This window comes from Eutrema salsugineum, unplaced genomic scaffold (assembly GCF_000478725.1).
Source record: "Eutrema salsugineum unplaced genomic scaffold, Eutsalg1_0 scaffold_15, whole genome shotgun sequence".
NCBI classification, from domain to species: domain Eukaryota; kingdom Viridiplantae; phylum Streptophyta; class Magnoliopsida; order Brassicales; family Brassicaceae; genus Eutrema; species Eutrema salsugineum.
Genome location: NW_006256867.1, coordinates 6,031,508 through 6,041,792, shown reverse-complemented (window position 1 = coordinate 6,041,792; position 10,285 = coordinate 6,031,508). Strand labels below are relative to the sequence as shown.

Genomic DNA, 10,285 nt, shown 5'->3' with positions numbered 1-10,285 from the left:
TTCTGATGCTTCTCTACTTTCTACACTGTATAAAGGAGCTTTACCACAGATAATGAATCAATTAGACACAGTCTCCAATGGTAATTTCTTGGCAAAAGAGATTACATCTGCTATGGAAGTTGTGGTGAATTTGGCCATGTCTAATGACACATATGGTGAAGATTATGACAGGAAAAACAGATCAGAGGGTTAAAGCTCAGATGAAAAGCTTACTAGAGAGGTCAAAGAGCTGAGAAGTGAAAATTGACAAGCTGAAGATGGTTTCTCAAAAACAAATCCATTATGTTGGTGAATTTGAGAACATCAATGAAGAGGGTTTAACACAAGAGGAGCTGAACTACATAGGAAATCAAAACAAGTTTCAAGGTTACAACAACTTCAACAAGAACTAGAACTTGTCTTATAGAAGCACCAATAGATCCGGTATACCCTCCCCACCAAGGTCAACAAGGCTTTGTTCAAAGGAATCAGTTCCAAGGTAACTTCCAAGGTCAACAAGCTTTTCAGCAGCCAACAGCTCAGCAAAAAGGCAATAGCTTCACAGACCAAGTCAGCTTCCATCAACAAAGGCCACCACCACCTGGATTTGGTCCACCACTAGTTCAACAAACTCCTGATCTCAATGTTGTTCTCCAACAACTCTTACTAGGACAACAAAAGATGGAATCCAAGTGTCTTGACTTGAGTTCTGAACTTAAGACACTAGGATATGAACTTAAGGCTCTTCAAAAGAACAAGGGCATCTGCATTTCTGAAACTCAAAGCTCTCTTCCTGGTAAAGCTGTTCAGAACCCAAAGGATTATTGCAATGCCATCTACTCCAATTATGACCATTCAGATTCTGTGCAAGAGATTGAAGACCTTCTTTATGATCAAGTTTCTAATAAAAATACACAAACTCATGTGGATGAGGACGCCATTATAGATGATTTCATGGGCTTCTTACATGAGCTCAATGAGGACATTGAGAGAGAAAGTGTGGGGGCAGCCGGTTCAGTTTTTTCTGTTCAGCAAGGGAATGATTCAGTGTCTATTGAAACAAAGGAGCTGCCAACCGATCAAGCAAAGCCAACAGATAGTGCCTCCAACTCTGAATCAACTCAGATGAAGCCCACCTCCCTCCCAAAGCTGGGAAATTTAGGGAATTTTACCATCTCTTGCACTCTTTGAAACTTTAGAGTTGAGAATGCTTTGTGTGATTCAGGCTCAAGTGTGAGTATAATGTCTAAGGACATGATGGAAAAGTTATGGGTCAAGTCTATAAAGTCCTACCCATCTTCTATAAACCTTTGGAGATTCCTACTCCAAGAAACCATATGGGCTCTTAGAAGACTATCCACTACAGGTTGGTGAATGTATTATCCCCACTGATTTTGTAATCATGAAGATGAAGAAGACCAAGGAGCTCCCCCTTTAGCTTGGAACTTCATTGCTCAACACCACTGGTGCAATGATTGACTTTGATACTCAAAGAATGGTGCTTACAAAGGTGGATAAGGATGTCTCTTACCCTGTTACACCTCCTTTGGCTGAATTTTGTGGACCAGTTGTTCAAGAGATAGAACCGCGTAAGGTACTTGAGATGAAGTATGTGGGCACTCCTGGAATTCTAGGTTGATCCCAATCTCTTTCAGATTTGGAAAAGGAGAAAGACCCTCACCCCAATGGTTATAAGTATGAGAATGGAGGGCCATTGATCAGAGAAGAAGACATCTTGCTCTCATGGTCTCCTACACTTGATGATCTAAAGATGATGAACATCATGAGTGATGGTTCAGCATCAAAAGACATGAGCATTGAACATGATCCTTCTTCTCAAGACTTTACTCTGACTCCTTGGTCTGATGATGATGGATCTTTGAAGTATAAACTAGATTGCAATGAGAAATCAGGACTGTTTGCTGAGGTCAGGGCAGGTCTCACAAAGACAATACTTGATAAGGACCCAGATGGTATTCAGGAGCTGGTGAACAAAGGCCTCAAGATGGGACCTCAAGGACAAGGGTCTAATGGTTATCAAAGGCAGCAATGCTCATCCTTCATGCTCAAGACCATTGAAATGCTCAAGAGCATCAGTGCTCATCCTCACCCCAACTAAGAAAGGTTTTGCAAAGTCAAACTTAGTGACTTAAAACAAAGTGATTTTGGGAGACACCCCAAGCTTATCCTTGTATATAGTCTTTTAATCTTTTCTTTTTATGTTTTTAGGATGTTCTTGATGTGTTTGCTGAGTGTGTTCAGGTCTATAAGTGTTCAGGAGCTGTTAAAAGGAGGAGAAATGGTGCCAAGGGAAGGAAAAGTGTGTAAACTTGACCGCAAGTCGTGCAGCTCAGCACTGGGGATCACACCGGGCAAACCTAAGCCGGTATGGAACTCTCCCCAAGAATAAACCAGCACCGAGCTCAGCACCGGGCAAACACAGCTCAGTGTAAATGTCACCGCAAGGGAAGTGGAGCCACACCTGGATCAACACCTGAGAAAACAAGCTCGGTGTGCATCTGACCTTGAGGTGTGTGGTTTCACACCTGGATCAGCACCTGGGAAACTTAACTCGGTGTAGAAGCTCCAGACCGTGCAGCTCAACACCGAGCTCAGCACCTGGAAGAACAAGCCCGGTGTAGATGTCCCTGGAAACAAAACCGCTCCGCACCTGAGACAACATCGGACAAATGCAACCAGGTGCAGACTCAGCCATGAGATGATGCAGCACACCGGGTTCAACATCGGGGAAATCATGCCAGGTGTGACTTGGAAAGTCTCCAAGTCCATGAGAGGTAACAACTCCAACTTGTAAATAGCATCTAGTTTAGCTTATTTTCTCTTTTGCATTTTGTGCTTTGGTTTGCACTCCTCTCTTATGATTTTATAACACAAGGGACTGTGTTATTTAAGTGTGGGGGAGGGGTGTAGTGTTTACTAATCATGTTTTCTTTGATCTTATTTTTCATTTTGAGTCTTGAGTCTCATTCATTCATGCATTGGCATCTAAGTGCATAGAAAAACCAAAAAAAAAAATTGAAAAATCTGAAAAATTTTCACAAAAAATGCTCATGTAGTTGCATTCACATTTTTAAGATTGAGTCTAATTGCATAATCATATAGGTTGCATCACTTGCATGGGAGTAATGATAGGTTTCTTTGAGAGAGAATCATCTTAAGAACTTGAATTCATGGCCCTAGTTATTAATTCTCTATTGCTTGCAAAACTGGTATGAAATCAAGGGTGAACCTTGCTTGGAACTGATGTCTTAATGCTTCTGTGAAAGTTGGAATCAAGTTGTGATTAACCCTAGCCTTGCTTAAGTGAAAACCATAATTTGACAATCCAATTATCATGTTTGTGCATACTGATCATGCTGCAATCAAGTATTTAATGTCTAAGAAAGATGCTAAACCTCGGTTGATAAGATGGATCCTCCTACTGGAAGAATTCGATATCGAAATTTGAGATCGGAAAGGAGCAGATAATGGAGTTGCAAACCATCTTTCACGAATTCGAGTTGAAGAAAGATTGCCTTTAAATGACAGTTTGCCTGAAGAAAACATCTATGCAATGGATACTAGCCCCAATGCCAATACCACACCACCAGGTCAACTCATGCGACGAGCAGATGCTTTCAACATTCCATGGTTTAGGCACATAGCGAATTACCTAGCAGCTTATGTAGAACCACCACAATTCTTTGGTTATAGGAAGAAAAAGTTTCTGAAAGACGTTAGACATTATTTTTGGGATGAACCCTATCTCTATAAGAGATGTGCTGATGGGTTATTCCGAAGATGTGTTGCTGAAGAAGAAATGGAAGGGATTTTATTCGGATGCCATAGCTCGTCTTACGCAGGACACTTTGCAACTTTTAAAACTGCTTCAAGGATCTTACAAGCAGGTTTCTGGTGGCCTACTTTGTTCAAAGATACTCAAGCTTATATATCGCGATGCGATAAATGCCAAAGGATGGGTAACATAAGCAAAAGGAATGAGATGCCTCAAAATTTTATTCTCGAAGTCGAAATCTTCTATGTCTGGGGAATAGATTTTATGGGACCCTTTCCTAATTCTTTTGGAAACTAATACATCTTAGTAGCAGTAGACTACGTCTCTAAGTGGGGAGAAGCAGTCGCCAGTCCCACCAATGATGCGAAAGTTGTCATGAAGCTGTTTAAATTTGTTATATTCCTGCGTTTTGGAGTTCCTAGAATTGTGATAAGCGACGGAGGATCGTACTTCATCAACAGATTTTTCGAGAATCTTCTTAGAAAGAATGGAGTTACGCATAAAGTTGCTTCTCCATACCATCCCCAAACCAGCGGTCAAGTAGAAATCTCAAACAGAGAAATCAAGTCGATTTTGCAGAAAACAACTGCAGTTCATCGCAAAGATTGGTCTACCAAGCTTGACGATGTATTATGGGCATATCGAACGGCATTCAAGACGCCATTAGGAACAACACCATTCAATCTAGTTTACGGAAAAGCATGTCACCTTCCAGTAGAGCTCGAGTATATGGCGCAATGGGCTATCAAGGAGATGAACATGAATCTGAAAACAGCTGGAGAAAGAAGATTACTTCAACTCCACGAGTTAGAAGAAATCCGACACAATGCCTACGAAAACTCGAAGGTCTACAAGGAGAAGACTAAAGCATATCATGATAAGAAGATCATTCATAGAACTTTTGCTCCTAACGATAGGGTACTTCTTTTCAATTCTCGTCTTAAGCTTTTTCCAGGAAAATTACGTTCAAGATGGTCAGGACCATTCACGATAAAGGAAGTCAAGCCATACGGAGCCATCGTCCTATGGGACAGAACCGGAAATTCATTTACAGTGAATGGACAGTGTGTAAAGCCATATCTGGCTGAAGAAAGAGAAGACGAAAGAGAAGTGATGTTTTTGATTGATCCATCATCGGCCAATGATGAGACCAAGGAGTGTCGCGATCCCGGTTAAGTCTAATCGAGCAACAATGTCAAGCTAACGACTTGAAACAAGCGCTTAGTGGGAGGCAACCCACTCGGTTTTTTATTTATTTCCCTTTGACCTTTATTTTTTATTTCCATTGCTTTGTTTCTGTTTCATTTAATTTCAGGTTTTCAATAAGGAAGAATAAATACAAAAGACGAGCAACACTCTCCAGCACGATAAGTTCACTTAAACATTTCAACTTTTCTATTTCCTTTACCATTCTTTCCAAGATTTATCACACTGAGGACAGTGTCAAATAAGTCTGGGGGAGGATGTTCATCCGTTACTAATGAAATTTGATTTGTTTTGAGTTTGTTTTGGACACAAAATTTTTCAATAAGTTTTTCATAAAAATTTTCAAAAATCGTTTTCAAAAAAGTTTTCAAACCAGGAACACATTAATCATTACTGTGATGATTTAGACCAGTGTGCTTCTACGCTATTTCCTCGTTTTTTGCTCTTTTTGTGATTTAGGCCTAGACTAGGCGGTAGCTAGAATACTTGTATAATCCCACCAGAGGACTTCTATTCATGGAAATTCTTTATGACAGGATATACTAGCTCATTTTATCTGGACTTAATTTTGACTTAATTTTCTCATTAAAGCATTAGATCAGGGAAATGAATCATACATTCAGGACTCCTTTACCCTTTTATTACTCTTTGTTGATCCTGAATGGCTAGTTCATCTTTAGCTAGTTCTCCACCGAACCTAACCTCTTTCAGACCACGTGCACTCTTGTTTTTCATTGTTCTATATGCAGATATGTGTAAAAACGTCGGAGAGAAAGAGGATCAACGCGGTTTTCAGTCACTGAAGACGAAGGCCTGCGATTTCATTGGAATGATTCAACAAAAGGAGAAAACTCAGTTTGCCTTGGAAAAACTTCAAAATCTTGATACAATTTCGTCCTTTAGATTCTCTCTCTATAAAAGGTTGTTTCCTCTTTTCAAAACAAAAAAAAAAACAAAAAAACGAAAAAGAAAAGAAAAATAAGGGAAAGGAAATTTAAAACCTTAGAGAGTCTAGGAGGATCGGATTTTATCCTCGAGGCAAGCTTGATTTCGATTATTTGGAGTTTTGGAGATTATCTTTATGATTCCCGGAAAAGATCTTAGTCTGGGGGAACAGCTGTTTTACAACAAAGGAGAAGGATTATGCAACCACATTTGGCAAAGGAGAAGTGACTGGAAATATGCGGTCATCAACAGGTCCTTCTCTCTCTTGCGGTTTTGCATAATATCTTGCATCCTTCATATTCTTCAGGTAACCCTAAACACTTAAACTCCACCACTTAAAAAGCCTTTAATGCCAAACGCCGTCTACCCTAAATAATGTCTTTGATGAGAACTCACAATATACTTAAAGAATGTAGAGAGCTAGTTGACTGGAAGTTAGATCTAAGTGTGTAGATTTTCGCATGACGGATTAACGGACTAGTTTGTTTGTATTTTGGTGAGAATATTCTAGACTATATCCAAATAGATGTTTCACGATTATTTATGGTTTAGAAGGACGGTCACAGAGATATTGTTTAGTTCCTGCGATTTTCAAAAATTTCTTTCCTGACTTAAGTTTGTTTGAGGACAAACAAAAAGGTAAGTCTGTGGGAGTTGATAACATTGTATTTTGACCACTTTTATGGATCATAATTGTATCTTATGCAGGTGTTTTAACTCTGTTTTCAATGATTTTTAAAGTGTTTTCAATGTTTTAGAGTTTCAAAAGACTTTACAGAAAACTTGGGCAAAAGATATGCAATTTGGAACAAATGAGCAATCTTGGATAAATGCAGACCATCAGAAGTATGACAAGCGATGAAGACATTCTCACCGTCCGATCACCACCAACATTTGAGACAACATAGAGGATCCAACCAGCTTTCTAATGCACTTAGTTTGGAGACAATCCAACGGTTAGATCTTCAGATACTCCCAATGCAAGAATGACAGAAAATGCAGTTCCGGAAGAGAGCCATGTGCCGGGACCGCGGCCAACACCTATTTTCCCGCGGGTAGAGCCTCCGCGACCGCGGAACTTGGTCGTTCACTTTCCTGACGACTTAATTAAAGCCCAGATCAATTCCTTTCGTTATTTTTGAAGCCCTAAGTGTCCAGGACCACCCCAGAAGCTATAAATACCCTCTTTAGGTCATTCTAAAGAGAGGAATCAAAGGAGAGATAAACTTAGAGAGAGAGATAGAGATTTTCGTGTGAGAAACCCTAGGAGGCCGCCGCCTTTGAAGGAGGAGCCATCGAGGAGAGCATCATCGCGCCTTCATCTGCGATTCCATTCTTTGTTCTTGTTCCTTCTTTTCTTTAATTTCCTGCAACTTTCAATACTCTAAGATGCTTTGTTACAATATGTTTGAGTAGTTACCCAGTTGGGTTTAAAGGGATTGTTCAAAGGGAATTTCATGTGTCTTTGCTTATGAATCGATAGATTTAGGATTTATAATCTTCTAGATGTTCTTCGTTAGCCTTTAATCTTACTGCATGATTCTTTGCTGGCCACTTAGAAGCCGATCTGATATGATATGTTGCGAAAGTTTTCATTGATTGTCTGAACTAGGGTGAAACGAGCAATTCTTCTATAGGAGTGGAAACCGACCTGTAGTTGAGTTGTGAATGTTGATGAGTCTTGTTCTGCTATTGCATCTTCTCCCTTCCAGGATCAGAGTGGAAACCTACTGATCAGGGTTGCGAGAGATAGTTGTTTAGTGCTGCGAAAGTAGGCTATTCATACTTCTGTGCCTCGAGTTCTAGAACATACGTTGTTGATTACCTTTATCACTTGTTTAAAATCGACATAGCTTAGTCCATGAACCCCTGCGAATTACCCTTGATGCCCAACGTTTGTCTTTAATTGCTTACAACCTTTGCATTCCTCTGCTTTTCATTCGCTTATTTCCTTGTTTCCATTATCCTTTGTTAATCGCTTTTACTTACTTTATCTGCTTTCGTTTTCAATTGCTTTTGTTTGCTTTGCTTTCTAGTTTAGATTTAGTGACAACCAAAACCCAAAACCAAAACCCAAATTGTTTAGTTATAGTCTGATTTAAGCATTGTCGTGAATTCGTACTGAAACAACTAAGTCTTTGTGGATCGATACCCTAAGTACTACAGCGCACATCTGTGCACTTGCAGACATTTAGGGGTTATAAATTTAAAACTTGAAGCTTAGTAAAACAAAAACCGACCAACAGCAGGCTGTTTACAATCGCATCAGCAGCAGGCTCATAGGAATGAGCAACAGGCTCAATTCATTCCTCAGCATTAAGCTCAAAGGAGACAAGATCCTCCACCAGTGTTTGTTGGAGAAAATGATAGAGCCAATGCACACCAGCATAGAGCAGGAATCCAAGCACCACCAGTTCAGAATAACAATTTTGAGGTGAAGGCTTCCTTGCTCAACATTGTTCAAACCTCCAAATTTCATGGCTTGCCAATGGAGTTTGACAGAGTTTGTGACCTCACCAAAATCAATGGTGTCTCTGAAGATAGCTTCAAGCTTAGGCTTTTCCCCTTCAGTCTAGGAGACAAGGCACACCAATGGGAAAAGAACCTGCCTAGAGGTTCCATACAGACTTGGGAGCAGTGCAAACTTGCCTTTTTATCCAAGTTCTTCTCTACTTCTAGGACAGCTAAGCTGAGAAACCAAATTTCAAGCTTCAAGCAACATAACAATGAAAGCTTTGGGGAAGCTTGGGAGAGGTTTAGAAGCTACACCAATCAGTGTCCACACCATGGTTTTTCTGATGCTTCTCTACTTTCTACACTGTATAAAGGAGCTTTACCACAGATAATGAATCAATTAGACACAGTCTCCAATGGTAATTTCTTGGCAAAAGAGATTACATCTGCTATGGAACTTGTGGAGAATTTGGCCATGTCTAATGACACATATGGTGAAGATTATGACAGGACAAACAGATCAGAGGGTTAAAGCTCAGATGAAAAGCTTACTAGAGAGGTCAAAGAGCTGAGAAGTGAAAATTGACAAGCTGAAGATGGTTTCTCAAAAACAAATCCATTATGTTGGTGAATTTGAGAACATCAATGAAGAGGGTTTAACACAAGAGGAGCTGAACTACATAGGAAATCAGAACAAGTTTCAAGGTTACAACAACTTCAATAAGAACCAGAACTTGTCTTATAGAAGCACCAATGTAGCCAATCCCCAAGATCAGGTATACCCTCCCCACCAAGGTCAACAAGGCTTTGTTCAAAGGAATCAGTTCCAAGATAACTTCCAAGGTCAACAAGCTTTTCAGCAGCCAACAGCTCAGCAAAAAGGCAATAGCTTCACAAACCAAGTCAGCTTCCATCAACAAAGGCCACCACCACCTGGATTTGGTCCACCACTAGTTCAACAAACTCCTGATCTCAATGTTGTTCTCCAACAACTCTTACTAGGACAACAAAAGATGGAATCCAAGTGTCTTGACTTGAGTTCTGAACTTAAGACACTAGGATATGAACTTAAGGATCTTCAAAAGAACAAGGGAATCTGCACTTCTGAAACTCAAAGCTCTCTTCCTGGTAAAGCTGTTCAGAACTCAAAGGATTATTGCAATGCCATCTACTCCAATTATAACCATTCAGATTCTGTGCAAGAGATTGAAGACCTTCTTTATGATCAAGTTTCTAATAAAAATACACAAACTCATGTGGATGAGGACGCCATTATAGATGATATCATGGGCTTCTTACATGAGCTCAATGAGGACATTGAGAGAGAAAGTGTGGGGGCAGCCGGTTCAGTTTTTTCTGTTCAGCAAGGGAATGATTCAGTGTCTATTGAAACAAAGGAGCTGCCAACCGATCAAGCAAAGCCAACAGATAGTGCCTCCAACTCTGAATCAACTCAGATGAAGCCCACCTCCCTCCCAAAGCTGGGAAATTTAGGGAATTTTACCATCTCTTGCACTCTTTGAAACTTTAGAGTTGAGAATGCTTTGTGTGATTCAGGCTCAAGTGTGAGTATAATGTCTAAGGACATGATGGAAAAGTTATGGGTCAAGTCTATAAAGTCCTACCCTTCTTCTATAAACCTTTGGAGATTCCTACTCCAAGAAACCATATGGGCTCTTAGAAGACTATCCACTACAGGTTGGTGAATGTATTATCCCCACTGATTTTGTAATCATGAAGATGAAGAAGACCAAGGAGCTCCCCCTTTTGCTTGGAACTTCATTGCTCAACACCACTGGTGCAATGATTGACTTTGATACTCAAAGAATGGTGCTTACAAAGGTGGATAAGGATGTCTCTTACCCTGTTACACTTCCTTTGGCTGAATTTTGTGGACCAGTTGTT

The 10,285-nt window shown here is 40.1% G+C and overlaps 1 non-coding gene across 1 annotated transcript; it reads right to left on the bottom strand.

The window, feature by feature from the left end:
- Window positions 1-8,612: 8,612 nt before the first annotated feature.
- LOC112088293 lies at window positions 8,613-8,719 on the bottom strand. Its single transcript, XR_002900456.1, has one exon. It is a non-coding gene; the product is annotated as a small nucleolar RNA R71 (small nucleolar RNA).
- Between the last annotated feature and the right edge of the window lie 1,566 nt (window positions 8,720-10,285).